This window comes from Solea senegalensis, linkage group LG1 (genome assembly GCF_019176455.1).
Source record: "Solea senegalensis isolate Sse05_10M linkage group LG1, IFAPA_SoseM_1, whole genome shotgun sequence".
Lineage (NCBI taxonomy): Eukaryota > Metazoa > Chordata > Actinopteri > Pleuronectiformes > Soleidae > Solea > Solea senegalensis.
In genome coordinates, this window is record NC_058021.1 from 17,147,577 (window position 1) to 17,170,290 (window position 22,714).

At 39.8% G+C, this 22,714-nt stretch overlaps 1 long non-coding RNA gene across 1 annotated transcript; it reads right to left on the minus strand.

Moving 5' to 3' along the window:
• Positions 1–10,813: 10,813 nt before the first annotated feature.
• On the minus strand, positions 10,814–13,381 carry LOC122774858. The gene is made up of 3 exons (XR_006361030.1): positions 13,263–13,381; positions 11,087–11,182; positions 10,814–10,986 (listed from the first exon to the last, which is right to left on the minus strand). It is a non-coding gene; the product is annotated as an uncharacterized LOC122774858 (long non-coding RNA).
• Between the last annotated feature and the right edge of the window lie 9,333 nt (positions 13,382–22,714).

Below are 22,714 nucleotides of genomic sequence, written 5' to 3' on the forward strand. Positions count from 1 at the left end.
AATCTCACATCATTTTTTCTGACATGGCCTGAGGCCATTCTCTCCTTGAAGCCAAGGAAAATAGTGAGTTAAATAAGACAACGTATAGCAGTAGATATGGAACACTGAAAAAGCTTGTGTGTAAAAAAAGATAACTAACAGCTCTTTCCTCACTTAAATTTAACTATAATTTGGTACAAATATTTCCCCTGTGAGCTGCCATCATAGCTGACGCTGGATTTATGTAAAGTGAGTGATATCTGCATGGTTATTGTTCTTTAATTAATTTCCTCTCACCTTTAATGTTTTAACCATCATTGTACATTCAGCCATCCTGTGATGTCCTGGACTATAACATAGATTTATAATTGACTTCATGTGAGTCCTGTTGGTGACAGGTTCTTGTTGTTTCTCTAGCCTCCAGCAGAGGGCAGCACAGCAGCAGTAAAGAAAGGAAGGAAAAAAACCAAACCCCAGCCTTTGGAGTCATAACAATTCCTTTGCAAAGGAATTGTCTGAATTTCTCCTGTTGCGTCACCTGATCAGTGCTTTGCTTGTGTCAATTATCCGTGCAATCTAAATTCACCACCCCTCACTCATTACTGTCCAAATTATAGGATTCATGTTATCCATCTAAATCATCATCATCAGCTCTCTCTCTCTCTCTCTCTCTTTGTGTCTAATCTCATCATCAATGATGCTCATTAACATTTATGGCCTATTGTGACCAGGTGATAGTTCTGTCAAGGAAATCACACGCGTCTATTTTTACTGCTCCATCTACAGATGGACGGGACTCAGCGCACTTGGCTTTTGCTGTAGCTCTTCACCATGACGACACAGCGCACACACCTCTGTTCAAGTAAACCTCGCATTCATGTGGAACGCGGAGCAGAACAAGTAAAGCAAAACCACCAAGATTCCAGCCAGAAGTCCATGTGATGTTCCCCTTGATTCACATCAATTTCTTATTTTTCACCTCTGCAGAAGTTGGTTGTCAGAGAGAGAGAGAGAGACGTGCATCGTGCAAGGCCAACCCTGACCAGCTCTGCCTTTGAATCCTTTAAATTCACAGCGCTCCCACCCATGTGTGCTGACCTTGATCTTGATGTCATAATAAATGCACTGTTGGGGGCCTGCGAGGCAACACAAACGAAGAGGTTTTCTTTGAAAGTGCCACGTTTGTGCTGTATCTCGGCGCCGTTACATCACATATAGGATACAACACATGTATTTCCAGGAAAAGGCTGCCTCACAATCATATGATCATAAGAAGTTCAGCCTGAGCTAAGTGAAACGGTAAAAATAGCCTCAACAGATTTGGAAAAAAGCCTTTTTATATCAGCACTTAAATTTGGCAGACATGCGAGGCACCATGTGCATTACGCCATGATAATGGTGCATTTTAGACTGGGCGACTCTGCGGGAGAGCCACGGCCTGCACATACTGCCTACACAGGTGGTTTTGGAAGTGGAGTCATGGGGCTGCTGCTGCTGCTGCTGCTGTGGTGGTGGGATTGTTTGTTACTTCACTTTCACTTTCATCTCCTTTAACCACCTTATACGTCACCTTCTTCACTCACTTCACAGTTTTTGAGCTGATGTAAATAAAAACGAAGAAGAAGAGGTTTTTATCCAAAGCTGAATTGAAGTCTGCAGCCAATGTGCATCACACTCCAGATGAGAGGATGTGTGATTATTTTTCCTCTGTGCATAGAGACACGCCATACTACCGGAGCACACATTTTATAGCCAGATGAGACAGTGGAGGATTGTTGGTCTCACCCACTCTCAGAGGCTTTTGAATATGCGTTTGGTTGAAGGGAAGCAGGAATGATGAAACTTCAGAGAATTGCCTCTACCAGATTGTCTTGCACCACTCTTTCAGATTTATCCTCCTTGTCTCACCCGCTTCTTCACTGCCTCTTTTATTTTGCTTCCCGGAGGCAAAGACTTGACAGACTGAGTTGTAGCCTGTTGCTTCGCTATTGTCGACTAATCGACAAGAGCGCCATCATTTCTCAACTTTTCCATTATGTGTGATTTATGTATTGGTGGGTGTTCTCTTGGATTGATCTTTTCCGAGTGGTAAATAGCATTACAACACAAACAGCCCCCTCAGGATCAGACTGTATGTTGTGATTTTTCTTGTTCTGCTGTGGAAGAAAACAACAACAACAAATGCTAGCGAGGATTCACTAAATTAAAAAGATTAAGAGACAGTTCACTCAAAGGTCAGAGGTAAAGACGGACAGGAAACCAGAGCAATATACAGTAGTTGCTCTTGTGCATGTATACACAAAGACAGACTTGGAGGCAGATTTGAGGACAAAGGGAGAGCACACAAATAACACAGCCACCCACACATGTACAGTGTCTCCCCTCCTGAGCCTCACACACACACACACGCGGGCCTGTGTGTGGAGACGCACACAGCAGATTAGGAGAGCTGATTTATTGGTTGTAAAATGTTAATATAGCTATAAGCCGTGCTCATGAATTGTTAATTACGGCCATGACAAACTCGTCACCTAAAATGTTAATGAGGTGAGATTGTGTCAGGGCAGGGAGGTCTCCACTGAGCAAATACAACAGATGAGCTGGATCCACTATAATAAGAAACGCCGAGGGCACCTGAGATGGGCCGTGCACGTTTGGCCATCGAGTAATTAAGTTAATGAATGGCCGTGTGTGAATTAACCATTGTGATCGTGTAAGACAATGACAAATATCATCCATTTTTATCCTCAGCCAGCCTATATCTGTACTGTCTTTTTCATCACTGCTTACATATTCAGCTATTCTCATCTCTACATCTAAGATAAGATGGATCTTTATTTCTTCCCCAGATGAATTTTTCTTTGTGCTGAAGGTGGCCAGTGTTCAGTTAAAGAAACAGCTTTATAAAAAAGAAAAAAAAAGAAAAAAGGAGCGGACTGAGTTAAAAGTAAATGATAACGGAGCCTGATCATAATTCTCATCAGTATCTTGTGTCCAGCAGGCACAGAGAGAGAGATAGAGAGAGATAGAGAGAGAGAGAGAGAGAGAGGGGAGCTGTGCACACTGATGGCTGCTGGGAAGGAGAACCTCCTGTGGCATTCACTGGTACACCTGAAGACTCTTCTATATTTAACCGCACATTACGAGGATGAGAAATATTGTCACTCTTTCTCCGTATGTGTACTATCCTTCTCCCTGACGTCGCCACCAAAGAACTGGATCCCATCCCCATTTATCCACTTTAATAAAATGCATCTGTGATCAAGTGCAAAGCATTAATGATGGCTTCTTATGTAATGTCACGCCTACACAAGAAGGCCTTGATATAGCTCATATAGCTATATCATAGGCTCATATAGCTGATTCCCCCAAGAAGACAACAGAATATAAAAGTAAAAACATATGAGGGCAAAAAGACATAACAAGAGAAGAATAAAAATGCACATGGAGAAGTCATTAAAAAAGTCATATAGCACATAACACTGAATAGCATAATATCCTAAAATAGCAATATTTAACAATATTTTCATGCCCAACATGAGGCTGTAAAAACACAACAGCCACGATGGCCATGTTCTGTTCAGTGTTGTCAGGGCAGTGTGACAGTAGTGAGACAGTGAGCCAACATGCACACCAACACTGACAAAGCGACATGGAACTCAGCCATTGCCATTAACTTAATTATGTACACCTGTGTTTGCTGTAAAAAAAAAAAAGGTAGTATTCACTCATTTAAAGATGAGTTACTGAGTAAATTAACTGGATCATTTTCCTTTAAAGCAGCAAACAAAAAGCAGACAAAATGGAAATTGTTAAGTGTAAATGCAACATATTCATCTGTATAGTGCCACAAAAATCAACAGCCTGTCTATCTAGAGAAACAGGAGATGGCAACAACAAATATTCATTTCTATTTGTTTTTGCGAGTTTTCTCTGGAGCTCTCTTCACACCATCTGCAATATATTGTAATTAGTTGCAGCTGTGTACCACTTTTTAAAAAAATATATATTCAGCATCTTTTTTTAATGTGTCATGTGTAGTTATTAATACTTTTGACCTAGTTTATGCGTCAAAGGGCCGTATTACTTTTTTTTTGTCTATGTTTGTCGATTTGTGCAACCTGGCACAAGGAGAAGTACGTGGAGTAGTTCGCGTTTGCGTCATCCATGGTTTGCGTGCACCTGTGGGCTTCCTGACAACTGCCAATGAAATTAGTTTGAAAACGGAAGTAAACTTAAAACATGCCGATTCTCGGTTGAGGTCCGGTGTCAGTAAGAAGCAGCTTATTCCCCCCCCAGTGACCTCTGAGGATTAATGGACATGGTTTATTCGTTATGGAGAAAATGGTGAGTTCGCTAATTAGGCATGGGTTTATGGCAGTAACTCTGTGGCTAATGAAACATGTCATTGGCAAGCTAATTGGTGTTTTTCTGTCTCTGTGAGTGTTGCTCCGGATTGGAATAAAGCCTTCCTTCATTTCTCCTAGGAATAGTGCTTTGCCTCATTGACATCACAAAGCTAAGGTAAGTGTTAAAATGTTCTGTTTTGCTCATGCAGTGCTTGGTTGCTTCCATGCTATGCTATTCTATGCTAGCAAACGTTAGCGGACTTAGTTGTCTTTTCGGCTTTGGATGCTAATGAGCTCCTGTACTGTGTGTGCTGGCAAAAAGAAAAGAAAAGGCAACACCGGTCTTGGTTATTGTTCACACACCGTCAATTTCACTCCTCTCTTACCCATCATCACTTCCTTTCCCCCTGGCCTTCAAAATAATTGCCACTGGCTTCGGCTATAACAACTTCCTGTAAAAACTATTTGCGTTTATTTATGTGGTGCTAATTGACTTACTTTTTAAGTGTAATCCAACAATCCTGCATTAAATCTCACCCATGTTAAGGTTGTTTAGAGATGGTGTGTGGTCATTCTGAGGCTGTTTTGATTGACTAAACATAGTGATATTAATGATGGCTGAGTTCCATTTAGCTTTCTCAGGTCCTATAGGGTGAGAGTTAGTCACTGTCCTTGCTGTGGTGTTATTGGTGACACCTCTCTGCTATGAAATTGGACTATACACCTGTTTTACATGAGCATCTATCTCAAATTATCAAATTTTCAAAAATGAAAATGCTGTTAAATGAACATTGGGAGATTTTTCTCTACGATGGAGGAGCAGTGAATTGCGGCAGCTGGAATTGACATTTCAGTCACCTAATTTTTAAATGCCATCCATTTTACTTGCTGAATCTGTTCCCATTGTGCTTTTATCAATATGCCGCTTTTTCCACCTCCACCAGGTGTAAAAATTTTATGCCTTTATTTTATGAGTTTTTCCAAATGTTCTGTTTCCAATGAGGTGCATATTGAAAATGCACTAAAGAACAGCAGGCTGATGGAAACTTACCTGGTGTCATGCAACCTCCTGCAATTGCACTCGAGCAGCACCACAAACAACCATACAGTTAAATCAATTTGGCTACAGAAAAAAGTTTCAGCAAACACAGAAACTTTTAATTAATGTTATGATTTACTGTAAAGAAGTGCATCAGTTGTAGCTGGATTCTCTTTGTGTGTGTGTGTGTGTGCGCGCGCGTGTGTGCATGCGTGTTGCACATTTATTGGTGTTTTAGTGGGGATTTTTATAAACAAAGTTATTTGTCACTCTCAATAGAAGTTATCACAGTCATATTAATGCTCTGTTTGCCCCGTAGAGAAATACTTCAACTCAAAGAAATGGGATTTTACTGCCTCTTTAGTACCAAATTTGCATCTAAACTGCTGTGCAACATGTACTGGTATCACTCATGGTTAACTGTCGCTTACACAACACTGCATAACATTTCAAAAGCATGTGCTTTCCCATGTCGCCCATGAATGTGTGACTGAATGTATCTGATAGCAGCTGCTGTTTTTCTGGAGGATGGTTGGATTTTCAGTTAATCCATCTCGGTTCAGTTTTGTTGATTAAAATTAATTGATTTTGCTTTGTCGTGGTATTGACTGTAATATGGCAGCCGCTGAAAGTAGAAGCTGAAAAAGTAATTATTTGGATGTAAAAACAGCCGTCACTCAGGTGGTTGTGATGGAGCAGATGTTTTTATAGTACAGGATATGCGAAGGATTATATTAATGACAACAACATGGATGCATGAATCACAGGTGTTGACTTCAGTGGAGGAGGCAATGATTGATAAAGAGGAAAAGAAAATACTTATATCCGTAGACTCCCACTGTGAGCAGCTATTATATCATAGATCTGACTTAATTTTAATGTGGTTTTTATCCTTAGTCTTCTGTCCATGCTGTTCTGATCTTGGTTTCTCTGTCTCTGTGCTCCCACACTTTCATTATTTACGTTGTCTGGTGAAAATGTACTTTCAATGTATATGGATTTTCTTGGTTTCCAAGTCATAAGATATACTGTATTATATTATGTACTGTATTGGGCATGTCCACTCTTTTACTGCTCAGACCCACATAGGGAAGCAAAAGTTCTGCGTATAAAAAAACAAAAAACCCAGGACGGATAAAAGCACTTCATCCTACTGATGCAATGATCATGGAGGAATCCATTATTGACACAACCCTTATCTTGCCATTGATTAGAAGCTTGTCCTGTATTGATCTCACAAATCCACAGATGATGAAGAGACGGATGAAAAGTTTTCATCCGAAGGTTCAGTTTTTAGACTCCGCTAACACATCATTTCCCAACGAAGTGTTCCTGTAGTGGATGTGCTTCGTTCAAATTATTCATATGTTGTGGAAATTTTACAGAAAGTGTCTCGTTACAAGGTGTGTCCACCAGAGGGCACTGGAATAAAAAATGAAAACAACATTTTTAGTGGATTTGCGCACCCATTACTACTTTGTTTTACTATCCTCTGCATCAGCTTGGCAAGTAAAAATGTGAGAACTCAAAAGGTGTTTTACTTTTTTTAAGACTGTAACTTTGGGAAGATGTCACAATTTGTTAACCTTTTAACACAGAGCATATCACAGGCGACACTTTTGCGCAAGCACACTGTGCATTACCGTAATTATGCGACGATTTGTGCTATTGGAAGAATTCCAACAGTTTCTGAAAAACTGGGAAGTTGCACATCAAATCCAACGTGTGGTTATTACGGTAATCAGTGAAGTCACCAGAGAGTAGAGTTGGGAAAAACATTTTTGGACACAAAAAATCCAACAAATGTAATTTTAAATATGTTTTCTACTGTTCATATTTCAAATGTAACACGCAAAATCTGGTGTTGGTGTACAACTACAGTGTTTTTCTAAGTCAAACATTTTGTTTTTCTTCATTGTAAATAACTGCCAGATGGGGGCAAAAGCACAAAACCCACAGGACATTTTTTAGCCCTTTTTTATAGTTAAAATAAGGAAAAGAAAAAGTCCAGATGGACATTTTAAGGCTTAGGTGTTAAACGGTTAAAGAGTGTGTAAAGGAAATGCAGAGATTGTCCTCTTCGCACATTATATATCGTGTAGTGGCTTAGAAAGTGAAAACTGTCTTTCTTGTATTCAGGATGTTTAGGTCTGCATAAGTGCTGAACGATTTTGAATAAATATCTAATTGTGATTATTTTGACAGCGATTGTGATATGATTCGCGATATCACAGAGTGATCATTTTTAAATCATTACTATAATTTTTATTCGAAAACTGTGATATTTGTGCAGATGTGTGAGCAACAAATATGTTCTCTTCAGTCTGTAGAATAAGATTTGTATAGATCAAGTCAATAATTAATCAAATATTATATTTTGACACACTTGGGCTTTAAATAATATTGGGGCTCTTGCGATTTGAAAATTGCAGTAGGCCATATTGCGATTTCGAAAAATTTGCAATTAGTTGTTCAGCCCTAGCTGTATAAAACATGGCTGTATCTGACACACCAGAGCCATCATATCAGCAGTTTACCTGTTCACTCATGAGTAACAAATACATCTTCACTGGATCCAAAACAAGCCAGAAAGCTGCAGCACTTCATCTGAACAGACTTCTGCCGTGAGGCTGTTCTGTCTGTTGCCGTGAGGGGAGAGAGAGTGCGAGGCCAGGGGTCTGTTGCATGAAAGTAGATTTAAGAAAAGCCTTAACCTATGCTACTGAGTCAAGCTGGGTATAACTTATCCTGGTAAGTGCGCATTCATGTCTCTTTTGAAATAGACCCCGAGGTCGATCACAGATTTACTGATGCAGAAATGGAGGAGACGTGTGTCACCAAGCGAACAACGGCTTATAATGAAAACTTATGAAGAGATGAAACCCTTAATACGTAAATCAGCGATACAGTCACTTTTAATAAGATCAAAAAGCCTGACTGAATGCACAAGTAGCATAATCTAAATACCCACAGTGCTTATTTATCTGATTGTTCCCTTTATAAAAATAAAACTTAAAAAGAAAAAACAAACAAACAGATAAGCCAGATAAAGGTATGTTGAATCGCAGGATTCCACCAGAAGCCCCGTGTAGTTTACTGCTTTATTAACGGTGTTGATAAACGGCCCCAAAATCAAATTGAAAAGGTCCCATCTCTACATGTTTGTTGAACAGATGATTTGATACCTATGTGTTTATGGTTATATTCTATACAAACACTGAAGTTTGCCTGCTTTGGGCCCCAGTAAAGTGTGCATTTGTGTGTGTGTGCTGCATGTATTGCTTTGTGAGGACCAAAAAAGACCCATATAAACCATATGGAGTGAGGACATTTTGGGAAATTGAGGACATTTTGTCTGGTCCTCACATCTTTTTCAGGGTTAAGACGTGGTTTTAGAGTTAGGGTTAGAATTGGGCTGGGGGTTAGCGTAAAGGCTAGCGAATGCATTATGTCTATGAGGGGTTGTGTCAGCGCACACAAACAGACCAGAGTAGACGCTCCAGGTCATTTGATGCTCTTTTAATCTAGTGTCATATATTATCAAAAAAGTTAATAAGTGATTTTTAAGCGAATAAATGACCTTACCTGAACGGCTGAAATAAATGCACCACACAGCCATCACAATGCTTCACTCTGAGTAGTGACGCTCTCCTCCTCTCACATGAAGACTGTAATGCCCTTCAGACATTTGCTTCTGAAGGAGTTTTCATCAGTCCTATGAGCACTTCAGTCAGACTCAGCCTTTCAACCTCCCATCCCTTTGACTTGCTCCTTTTCATTTTGTTTTATTTTAACTTCTTTACTTTCCCGTTCATTCTTTTGTATAGCCACATGCCTCCGTTGTAGCCGCAATTGAGTCAAGGACAACGCTGAATCACATGCAAGTGATGTAACCTTTCAAATTCTGTTCCTTTTGTTGTTTGACGAGAACAAACACTCCTCCGTCTGTGCTTTGTGCAAAAGTGTGAAGAAAGCAGGAACCCTGAGCGTTGCCTTGAATGCCACCACACTCGTTTGAAATGGGTGCGGGTGTCCATAAAAAAAAAAAAGTATGTGCTTTGTTGAGTTTGTTCTCACATCAAACTTTGAAAAGTGAGAATAATTTGAGCTTGAATTTTGATAACAGTGATATATATATATATATATATATATATATATATATATATATATATATATATGTATGTATATGTGTATATATATATATATATATATATATATATATATAAACTAAAATGCTTAAAGGTCCACTGTGTCCACTGTCTGGCTGCTTTGTGCAGTCCTGTCTTTCCTCTTCCATCTGCAGGGAGATCCAGGCTACTCAGAGTCTAAACTAAACAATACACAATGTACTTTATTACATGTTCAATCAACAATATCAATTTGCACAGTTCTGGATTTACTGCGTTTTGTTTTATTGCACTTTATTGGCAGTTCCTGGAAAAACTTTCTAATTTGATTATTTAAGTTGATTTCCATTGTGCTGTGTGTCTTCTGTTGTCTATGACATAAAGCAAGACCCCTCCCCTAAAGTACCAATACAAGGCTACGAAACTGAACATTGAAAATAACTTAAATTTTAAGGACATTCTACACATACACCATCATACTTAAAAGTAGTATATTCAATTTCAATGAATACATCCTCCTAAATGTTATTTACTGGACCTTTTTAAAGCAGTATCAATGTCCAGTTCATTCAAACCATTGTCAAATTAATCGCACTTTGTTCCTCAGTACAGAAGTGTTTTGTTCTCATGTCTGTGGTGACACAGAGTGATGGATTTTATGTCGTTATTGACGGAGGGATGGCAGAGGTAACACAAGTGAGAGCCTTTCAGTCAATAATTGTGTTTTTACAGGCAGGGTTCCTTGAAATCCTTGACAGCTATTGAAAGTTTTTGAAAATGTCCTAAATAAACATGGGTCATTGAAATTGCTTGGATTTTGTGCAAAAAAGAAGTTAAAATGATATTTAGGTAAATGTCTCCCTTGTTGTTATGACCTATGCAGAACAAACGTCGAGTCATAATTGCTTATGGTGTAGAGACAGATGAGCCTGTCTGTCTGTCTCTCTGCCGTTGATGTAAAAATAACAAAGCCCCGACAATCACTTGTCCAGATGCAGAGCATGTTGCAAATCAATACAAGTGGACACTATGGGAGAGGCGGCTCTTACAAGTTGCCCTCCCATCTTAAGCTGTGTCTGCACATTTGGTCCTTGAATTTGAGGGAATTGGTCCTGGAAGGTCCTATTTAAAAAGTCCTTGAATTTTATGTCAACCAAGGTGTGGGAACCCTGTCGAGGTCTAATCTCCCAAGGAGTCGTGAGTTAAGTTTCAACTCCTCAGTGTTGAAGGACAATTTGCCATACAATGTGCTTGCTTATTTATTTATTTATTTATTTATTTATTTATTTATAATTAAAGCAAGAGAGGGTACCCCCGAGCAAGATAGCCAATCCCAATTGCTCATTGTTAACTGGACACTCAGCCACAGGTGTACTTCTAGTGCTGGTCCCAAGCCCTGATAAATGGGAGGGTGGCATCATGAAGGGCACAAATCCCAGCCAAAATTAGACATGTGGATCATCCGCTGTGGCGTCCCCTCGGGAGTAAGAAGCTGAAAAATGGAAAAATTATAATTAAAGTAGGAAAATTGTTCTTTTTTTAGATTAATTGAGTGAAATTGAGTGGCTGTTGTAATAGAAGGCAGAACTGACCCATTACACCACAGAGAATGATGTATGTTGACCATTCTGCTACTGAGCTCTGTGTGTCTGTGCTTGGATCTGGACCTCTCATTAACAGTCTGTGGCCTGGAGACATGGAGAAGAGGCGGCAGTCAGTGGGCAACGTTGCAGGTGGTCAGTACGTTGCATTTTCAATCAGTTGGAGAAGTTGTGTAAAATACTTTGATCTAGTAGACATGACGCATATTTGCGTAGGCTGAGCTCGGCCCCTGCTGGCTGCTTCGGGATAGTCCTACATACAAGTTTTTTCACTTTTCCTGTCATCACGTTATTGATCTACGTCTTTATGGTGCAGTGTGACTCCGAGTGATGTCACTGTGTCTGTGTTGAGTACATGGAGGGTGTTGATGATGTTACTGTGACTTCAGAAGGAGCATGTAATGCTACGAGTGAATTGGCAAATGTTAAACAGTCTCCTCTCCCCTCACATTACATCTAAAATGAATAAATAAAAATAATTAATATTCCTTCAGGGTCCCACTTCCTCCCACATGCAGCATTTTCACTCTGTGCCAAAGCACCCAGCAGAGATTCACACGAGTAGTCTTTTTAAAAAGTAGAAAGTGTTTTTCGATGTTCTTTTGCAAGACGCCCGGTGAAGGAAGAGGAAGATGGGGAAAGAAATGCAGATCGTCAGTGGACTTTGAGTCAGTCTTAGTGTGAATGTAACTGATTTCCCACTGTGTGAAATCCATCTCCTCAGTATCTGAGAACAAGCACTGATGGAATAGTTGAAAGGGCAGAGATCTCGGCCTTTATCTGTCTACGTTTGTTTTATCCCTGACAGAGAGTAGGACACATGGCCTTTACATAGTGAACATGACGTTGTTTCATAGCCCCGTGAGACCGAGCTAATGGCAATGTTATCTATTTACTTCAGTCTTGTGCTACATTTCTATACAAATATATAGCGTGGGTGTCAGGAGATGAACACATTACGTTTAGGGCTTCCGGAAGATTTCTGAAAATGCTGCAACTAACGATTATTTTCATAATCGGTTAAGCTTTCTCGATTAATCGTTTGGTCCATAAAATATCAGAGGACCTTAAAAAATGTTGATCGGTGTTCATCAAACATGGAAACAATGATGTTCTCTAATGTCTTTTGTCCACAAACCAAAATGATTCACTTTTAATGATTGCTTTGTTGAAAAATATACTCACATTTATGAAGCTTAAACAATCGGAAATCTTGTTTTAATCATCAATCGATTAATTTTAGTAATTGATTAATAATCAATTAATCTATTAGTTGTTTTTTTATTGGGTTGATGTCATAGTCCCAGCTCTGTCTCGAGCTGGCATTCACTGTCTTGTGTTTAGAGATTGTATGGCCTCTTACAGGCCTGGCATATGTACTACAGTGTTCTTAGTCGTTTTGGGGGGTTCTGTGTGGATGGAGGCATTTCCTGAAACAATGCTGTTGTTGGAAATCTTTTTTTAAACAACGATGAAAAAGATCATTTAAGCTTCGTGCCGTTTCCGTGTGGATGTGGTCCGAGTTGGGTTAGAGATTTGAAGTCTCACTCTCAGATTTTACATAAATAATCAACTCAGGGTTGAGGAAAGTGAAGCTAATGCAGAAATGAGTGGGTTCTCTTGAATGGCCAGTAGGAGGTGACTCGAGGGGTTGCTAAAAGAAGTTGAAAGTGAAAAAAATAACTTTATTTCTCATTTGATTTGTGGTGTAAGTTTTCCTGTTTCAGTTTTGTCTTCAATACATCATAACATTCATTTTATAATCACTGGTCCCATTTAAAGTAAAATGGACAAGTAAACAATACTTTATCTGACTTGACTTTGTTGCAACAGTCTTCCTCTCCTCCAGCTCCATCATACTTTTAAATATGATCGTAAATATGAAAAAACCAAGATGTAGCTGATCAAACTACAAATCTAAAGGCTTTAACAAACATAAGACGGCATAAAGAAGACCTGAAAGTATAGCTTCTCTCTTTTATGTGTGTTTACTTTAGGTTCAACTCTTTAGAAATGATTTCAAAAGTAGAATTCAGTTTTTTTCGAAAGCTCTCTCTCTCTAACGTCTTATTTTGAAGTACATCAAAAACCTCAATAATGAAGGTGGTGCGTGTGACGCCACATGACCCATTAGTTTTAATTGTGACATGAATTAAAGATAGCTCACCTGTTGTTGTTGTTTCTCCATGAAATCTGCTGTATTTATCAGAGCTGCGCTTTAGCCTGGATTTTGGCTGCAATAAACTCCTCGGAGTGCAGGTGCTGTTGGCAGTAAAGGCTCATCTGGAACACTGGAGACAGTGATTAGAGAGGGGGAATCAATAATACATGGTAAGGGACGGCTAATGTACCACAGGGACCGACAGACAGACAGCGGCGTCTCCGTTACCCAGCCCACTGTCTCATATCCGCCGGTTTTGACACACAAAGCCAGACAAAGCAAGCACACGAGGTATGAAAAGCAACCAGGGAAATAAAAGACGTGGAAGGAGAGAGAGGTTGAACAAATAGTGATAAAAAAAAGATTGAAAGCAGAGGAAAAGAACTTGCACTTACCAAAGCAGAGAAACCATATGTGCCCTTTAATCCTCTGTTTTACTTGCACATGAAAATGTATTTAAAGATTTGTTTAATTATGCTCTTAAATCCACAAATCAAAGGGTCGTGGAGGAATTAAGTGTGTTTGCACGGGGAGAAATGCAAACAGCAGCAGACAAAACAAGCCCATTTCAGTGCCTTGTGTTGGGGGGAGAGAGAGGACCCTTCATCCTCACACCAACACAAGGTTTCAGAAATCAATGGAGGCCTGTGAAGCAGGACCAAAATGAAATAAGTGTGCAAGCTATCCGGGAAATAAGATTGGCAGACAGACGGAAGCATGCCACCAGTCCCCGGGGACAGATGATCGCCAAGCGCTCTGTCGTTCAGAGAGAGTGGGGTTAATGCCTCCTCCACATTAGCACACTAGCACCACAGCGACAAACTGACCTGTGCTCCACATGAACAAACACACACACACAAAATCGCGAAGATAAACAATAGAAATAAGAGAAAATTATCTAATTAATCAGTGATGGGGGAAAAACTGCTTCCTTTTTTTTTTAGAATGTCTCTCTCACACACACACACACACACCTGCCTCTCTCGCTCTCTCTCTCTCTCCAAATACAGATTCAAAAACTTGTTTTTTGCTCACGGACAGAGGCCGATATTTGTTTCATACACAAGGAGCCGATGTCCTGACACAATTTCTTTCGGAATAAAACCTCATTACTGACTGCGATGCCACATGTCGCTTGTTACTGCTTGACTTTCTCTTTCCCGGCTGCAAACTCTGGGCTGTTAACTCCCCGGTCAACATTTTCTGCGTGTGACCTCGTCATGACATAAACACCACAAAAGCAGCGATTCAACAAGCAGACATACAAACATGATATATTAACAGGATTTGATACCATTACATGTCTGGGTGCAGCATTTGGCTCTGGGATGTCTATCTTTTATTATTTTATAACACATGGCATTGAGCAGGATTGGAGGTGGGAGCTGTGTGTGTTGAGATAATTGCAAAAGTGTTGCCATGGTGACTCAGGTGAAATTATGGTTTTAAACCTCAACTCGTATGTGAAGCTCAAGAGACATGAAAAGCTGATATTTGAGTTGCAGGGTCTATTTAGAAAGAGTGAGTGCAGAACCAAGTTCAGCTCATTCAGAATGTTCAATGCCACACAGAGGAGTATGCCGAGGTTAGAAACAAACTCTGACAGACAAAGAAGTTGTCGTTTTTTTAATATTAGTGCAGCAACTACCTTATTTTCCACGAGCACATTTAGGTTTTTTAAAAAGCTTGGAAAAAAATGCAAGGTCTTCAGAGAAGTTTAGTCCAGTGTAAGTGAAATGACGATTCTATCTTTCGATACTCGGCCAAAGAAGTAGGTCAAGGGTCTTTGTACATTCTGGAAAAAAAAGAAGCTTTGAACTTGTGTTAAAGCACATGGATCATTTAGTAAAGGACAGGATGCATATCAAGCAGCAAGTGAAGGAAAAGCAATGATTCATTTGGTGAAATGGCAACAACTTGAGTCATCTTAACGGTTCCTATGGAGTTTCAATGGCCTCATAATGATGGATGCAACTAAAGCGCAACTCCACATGCACATTGGTGCACTTTAGGCTTTTTTTCCCAGATGCTGCATGTGAACGGTTCCTTACTATCACCCCATTAATCCATCATCCACTTTGTAAAACAATAGAAAAAAAGTGTGTTCATAATCAGTTAATTGTTTGGTTTACAAAAAGTCTCACTGCTAGCAAGGAGCTAGTAAATAAAACACTCAATCCGATCAGTCATCGTAATAGTTGACAATAAATTGGGATGTTCAAATCTTCAATGGTATTATTATTATTTGTTAACTGTTCTAGTGTTCTAAACTCCAGCACGTGAGAGCTCGGGGGAGCAGCTAACAAGAAGCTTACAAAGTAGAGATTTCATCATTACTGTGGTATCTACTGCAGTTGACCCAACAGCAGCAGCTTCAAGATGCAAGAAACCTCTCAAATTACATCACTTCTGCAAACACACATGAAGTCCGTTAACTCTTTAGAGCTGTGCTAGCTGGTGTCACACAACCAAGGTAATTCCGTGTGGCAGGACACTACGCTGTTTTCTTCGCATAAATCAGGAAATATGTAACACAACAAGTGAGGATTGTAGATGGCTATTATGCCCCAGAATGCCAAAACAGAGACAGGCTAATGGGGGCTAACGGGATATCTTTTTATAGGATCCCCACAGATCCAGAGAGATGGTAGAGATTAATCACTGCTACAAAACGTGCTAACAGCAAACAGAAGAAGACAGGGCAATTGTAACTAGGGATGCACCGATATGACTATTTCCGCCGATACCGATATCCGATATTAATATTGCTGCTATGGCCGATAACCGATATCTACCGATATCGATATATGTTTTAAAAAAAAGTTTCTGAGATGATAAAAGTTTGTACAGAATGAAAATCACGCAAGCTGAATTTTTGAATGTCTTCCTTTATTTTCAAAACATGTTTTACCTCCAAATAACAAGGTCACATAAGACACAAGTAACTAACTACAAGTAAAGGTTTCTAGAAACCTTTACCACTTGTAGCAAGTGTGTAACTAAATTAAAGTACAGTTTAACTCCCTCAACTCACTAAACTCCTGTGAGAAAGTTTGGATCATAAATTACAAACATGAACATAAATAAAAATAATACCCTGCCAAAGTTACTGTAACCAAGATAAGGGCGTCTATACTGGGTACGTAAATAAAGTCAACAACCCTTCCTCCCGGCAACAACAACCGCGCCACTTCCCTTCACAATAAAACTACACAACAGATATGAGAAACAATACCTGACAAGCTCTACTAAGAGCTGCCATAATTAAAAAAAAACATGTTAAAATACTTTATCAAACTTGCCAGTATTCATGGCAACCAGATATTTATTCAATTGCAAAACATCGGAAAAGTAGCGCCGACTTGGCAGGTTGTTGCGGGGTTCAATATGCTCTATCAACCGTCGGAACCCTCGGCTGGTCGTCAAGAGCAATCATTTCCATTACCTTGATCGTTATTGCCCTGGCCACTGTCTTCCTTTGGTCGAGTCCCAGCTGCGCTGCTTTCTTTTTGTCTGCCGCCTAATGTTACTAGCATTAGCTTCCTGCCGTTGTTTGTGTACTTCAGTGTGGCGGTTTTTCAAATGACATAATCAAATTTGTGGTATTGAATGACTTGACGCAGAACCCTCCACGCATTACCTCGACCCTTGCAAGTGTTGCATAATGCTTTTTGCGTATCTTCAATTGACACCCTGAAAAATCGCCCACACCGCTGACATTCTCTCTCCTCACGCACACGCACACGCACACGCACACACACACACACATCTTGTGCTGCGCTTGCGCCACTGACGCTGTCATATGCCCAAACAAATGCCGCATGGCCTCCCCTTCCCGACACACATACACAAACAGCAATTAGACGGGTATGAACATCGGTTGTTAAAATCGGCGCAGTTTTACTCATTGAACCGATGCCGATATGTTAAAAAATGACGAACATCGGCCGATAACAATATTAATGCCGATATATCGTGCATCCCTAATTGGAACCCACAAGCAATGGATGCTAACGGGACTCGGACTCGACTGAAACTTGCACTAAACTATTACTAAATGACTTGATTGATTAGATTTCATTGAAATTTTTAATTTCAGTTTTCATTGAAGGCATGAACAAAAGCAAGTGTAACAAACCTGAATGTGTCTCCCTGACTTAAAGTGATAATGGCACTGTAGGCAGTGTGTAAGATTGTCACTGACTGGCACCTCGTCAGACGCTTACTCAACCTCCCAGCATCATGCGCACTCTCTGCTGAGCTCCATGATTCATCCTTTCTCAGGTGAATAAGGTTAAAGCGAAAAAGGGGACTGTGACTGTGTCAGGAGAGGGATCCCCTCAGTGTGATGGCATTTTCATTTGACCCGTAGCCAACATCCCTGTAATGAGAAGCCATCAGAAAGCGATCTCCTAAAATAGAAAGAGATTTCAATTTGTGGACGCCTATATTGATATGCAAAATATGTCAAAAGAAGCTTTCCATTTAGATCAGTGGGGCTGTATTAGGGTCATGGGAGCCAAGCGACGATGCCTCCGATTGATTTTATCTGCTCACATGCCAGAGTAAAATTATCCTAATTGATATGGACCGAGAAATATACATTTTGAAAAGAGGAAAAATATCAATCTTACTTTCAATTTGATCATGTGTACAATTGGCTTTGCTTATCACTCAGTTATACATTTCTAATAAAGATGAAACAACAATACATTTTCAAGTCCATGAAAACCTGTTTAGCCACAAATATAAATGCATTTTTCTCACAGCCACTTTGATACAGATGCATAAGTTAAAAAGAGACTGACTGTAGGGCTGTAATTGTTATTTTTATTTTTGAGAAATGTCAGGATTTTTTGCGTATTCTTCATCATTTTCATCATATACGATATACACTCAAAGAAAAACTTTTGTTTTTGTTCCCATTTTCCATGAATTGAGGTAAAACATGTAAGATTTCCATTCCGTGAAATGGAAACTGAAAACACAGCACCATCACCTGTTGAGCTCATGTTTTGGATCAACAGCAGGTTCCAGTTCCAGTCAGTGTCAGGCAGCTTTACATAGTCATTGAACAGGAGTGGACCAGTATTCCACAGGTCACAATAGATTACCTGACCATCTCTATGTGAAGGAGATGTGTTGTCGCACTGCCAGGTTCTGACGGGCTCTCCCCTTGAAAATACCCTCTGTAAATCTTTATTTACATTGACTAATAAATGTATAAACGGTTCATTTTAGTGTGCCCTTTTACTGTGACCAGTTGAAGTCCCACATGTGCATGAATCATGCTCTAAGGATACACCGATACAGCTTTGAACACATTTGTGAACCATGTCTAAGAACAGCACATCTTTTGTTTACATATTGGAAACCATACATATTTTACTTCAGTTAATTTTAGGGCTGCATTGATAGTGGATTATTCAATTAATCATCAACTTTTTTGTTAATCACTTCATCCCTGAGCCAAGGTACCCAATGCTCATTGTTAACTGGACACTCTAAATCAGGGGTCTCTTATCTTATCAAGATAACGCAATTACTGTATTTGTGACGATATTTCACAGGATTGCAAAGTAAAAGTGTTGAAAAATTGAATAATACAAAAAACTCCCTTTTAGGAAGAAAATCTTTGACTGAAGCGGACTCAAACATCTGCCTAGACAGGTTGGGGTGAAAGGAAAAATGGGGGACATTAGAGAAGATGTGGGGAGAAGAAAGGACAAGAGGGAGGCGAGGTAGAGACAGAAGAAAGAGACCAGTTCACAATAAAGAAAACCACATAAATTATATAACATATGGACAATTGTAATGAAAGCACTCAACCATAGGTGTTACTGTTATAAAGATCTTGCTCACTCTACATGACACTAGCTAACAATCATAATTAGTATTATATTCTGTCTATAATTGAGCGACAGGTGAAGGAGGTCGTGGGCCACTTGTCATTATAATTTGATATTAAGGGGCGGGCCAAATAACATTGAGTGGGGGCCGCGAGTTTGAGACCTCTGCTCTAAATGGACCCTAGCCACTGGGGCCACATCTTGTGTTCTCCTTGTGATCAGATTTTTCTGCTTCTTCAGGGTTAACATTCAGTGTTCTTTGCTCCACATAAAGAAATCATTAAAATGTAATAGTTTTGGTGTGTAGACAAAATGGCACATTTGCGAACATCATCATTTTGGGGAAAAAAAGGATCAACATTTTCGGACACTTTCTGGACCAAATGGATACCTGAACTATTGTGTTCTTATTTTTCTTTGAGTGTAGATGGCATATCTTTGGGCTTTGGATTGTCAGTTCCACAAATACAAATGTCTCACTCTCAATTTCGACTGACCAAACCTCAATTAAATCAATCTAGAAAATAATCAGCAGAGTAATACAATTATGACATTCTGCATATGTGTGTCTGCAGAGGTCAGCTAGGGTCGCAAATTTCATTAACTGCCCATTATGGTCTTTGCATACACTACACAGATGAAAGCTCACCCCCTCCCCTTCAGTTCTAGTTTACGCAGTTGACTGTCCATCCTCGCTGTAACACAACACTTATCTGTCCATATGTTGGCCCTCTTGAGATTTGCTAGTACCCATACAACTTAATGCTTACAGAATATAAGGATGTACAAAAGAGGCGAAACCCTGGAGAGGTTGAATAATGCTATAATGCTGCTCTATGTATAGTATGCATGAACACAGAAGGTGGAAAGTATGAAAGTATTGCCCCTAAGGTCTGTCTCACATTAGATGTGCGTCACTGCTACATTGCGTCCTGTTTTTTTTATTTCCACGCCCATGTTAACTGATTCCAGTGTTCACTCTCACACGGGGGAGACACACGTCTCAGACGTGTCTACTTTTGAGTTTCGGCCTCTTAATAATGATATTGACATAGTACCAGCATGATTACATAAAAACGGACACCTCTCACTGTCAGTCTTGTGTCTCGGCCAGCGATTGCCGAAGCGTGGGCCGCGAAAGGTCATTAAATATAAATAAACGTTGGCTGGAACGGCTGCTCCAGGCTGAATCTGAAAAAACATGTGAAAACATAAATATTATATCTTTGAATAATTTTAGCACCTGTCCAGATTCTATTCCGTTTATGTAGTGCTTTTCTCGTCTTGATGACCACTCAAAGCTGCTTTACATTACATCCATACACCCATTTTTCTGTCACACATAGATCGCATACCCATTCACACAGTGTTTTATCCAAAGAAGGACGCATGTACACTAGCAGAGCCAGGAATCTAACCCACAACCTTTCCAGTTGAAAGACAACTCACACCACCACTGAGCCACCATAGTATAGGGAGATGAGCGAGTGCGACGTGCAGCAGACACTCCGCCGGTGTGAACACACGTGTGAGCTATACACAAAACAGCTGCACATCGGTGTCAACCAGGCGTAAAGTAATTCCTCATGTTTTCTTCACACGTAGGCCTTAATCAGGTGGACTGTGCAGATATAATAACCGCTGCCAAAGTGGATTTGGTGACACATTTAAGCCTCTATAAGAACAATCCTCCACCATCAGTGGAGATGTTTCTCTCAAGCTTGTTAGTTCTGGTATTGCAAAGACTGTCTGGTTGATATTTTGTGAACACAAAACAAAGCAACTGGCCTTTTACTTTCCGAAAGGTTAAAGCAATCCCGAGAAATCAGACACCTGTTTCAGAATCAAAGGTTGTCTCCTTCTGAAGCTTATACCCGCTGTTGTTGTGATGGCAGGAACAAACTAAAAGTCTGCTCCATCGTGTCCTGCACTAAGACGGCAGCGTTTGCCAAACAAATGTGTGGAGATACCGGATAGATCAAGACATAAAAAAACACTCTGCCGTAAAGGAGGAAACAATCATAGGATTAAAGAACCAGAAGATATTACATGCAATTGTAATTTTCGTTTAATTTTCCTCCATGGGTGGAGCAAGATGAAAACATTACATGCTCGACTGTCATCGAAAGGTTTCATTTTCTCCTGAGCCTTGGATCAAATCTGCCTTATTGCCGCTTCCCTCCTCCCTCACGCCCAGCATAATGAGAGAATATTTCCCCAGAGTGGGAAAGCAGATTCAAGCTGTACATTCTCAAACTTTATTAAACCAACCTGACCAATTATTTTTGTTTGCCTTCCCTCTGACGAGTGACGATCCATTCAATAAGGCGGGTAAATGTTAATGTAAAATTAATTTCCCGTTGTGTTTCTGTGATCAATGATGTCTTTCCGTGGTTTGCCAGAAGTGTTGCCAACTATAGCTTCATCTCTTCCAGGGGCATTGGTTTAGCCGCATGAGCTGTGGAGCTGTGAATGGGGAACAAGGTGTCGGTCCAACAGTAACGGCAATACCTCTGACTCACAGCCACTGCTTTTAAATGCAAAAGTCTGGCAATACTCCAGCTGCTAAGACTCCAGCTGGGGCAAAGTCTTTTATTGAATTGCTCAGTTAGCCTTTGATCAAACACTTGGGTGGGAGACGGTGGGCTGACATTTATCTATTTATCGGTTCAGAGAAAAAGAATAGATGGTAGGTGTGTGGGGAAGGGGAAAAAAAAAAAAAAATTCCGGCTTTTAATATTAGGCAATGCTGTTTGTGGGGCTGACGGATGTCTTGTCACATACTGTTTCCAAGAACTTCAAAATCCAGCCCAGAGACACAGTTATGTCCAAGATTCCCACACAACACACTGAGATGTTACGTACCACTTAAAGAGTGTGGTCCTCATCATCCATTAGAAAATAACAAGCTGTTACAGACTTGTAATATATGTATGTGTGTATGTATATATACACACTGGATAGAAAAACTCTGGTCTCACAATGGAAGAAAAAAGATTCCCATCACACCAAGAATGAAGTCTGTTGGTCAGCGTTGCTGCAGTGAGTCATTATGCGGCGGCATCATTTAAGTATTGCACTTCCTTGTTAACTATGATGAATTGGAGATAACCGGATTACCACCACTAAAAACGTTAGGACATGATGAGTCGTTTCCTCTCAGGTAACTAGGTGTCTCATCCTTCCTTTCGAATTCCTGTAATGGACGAGCAGTGGACGTATGGTCATCCTATTGTTTTGTGCGAGTTCTGCAGCCTGGAGTCATATTCTGTACCTGAAATGACGTGGGGTGAAAATCAGCTGTTTATATAGATTAGATTATAACACAATATTCCATTATGACATTTCAATAGATATTCATGAGGATATTTCACGCAAGTAATCATAAAAGTGTTTGTTTTGATGTGGAATGAGGTATATTTCACCATAAAACACATTTATGATGCGGAATCAATCTATTCACATCAACAAAGCAGATAGACAAATAAAATAGAATCTAAAATTAGGTAAATGATAATGTGGAGAACTGTAATTAAGGTAAATTTAATTACGGAATATGTTTTAATATATTAAAAGTTTACACATTTAGTGTTAAATTCGGTCTATATT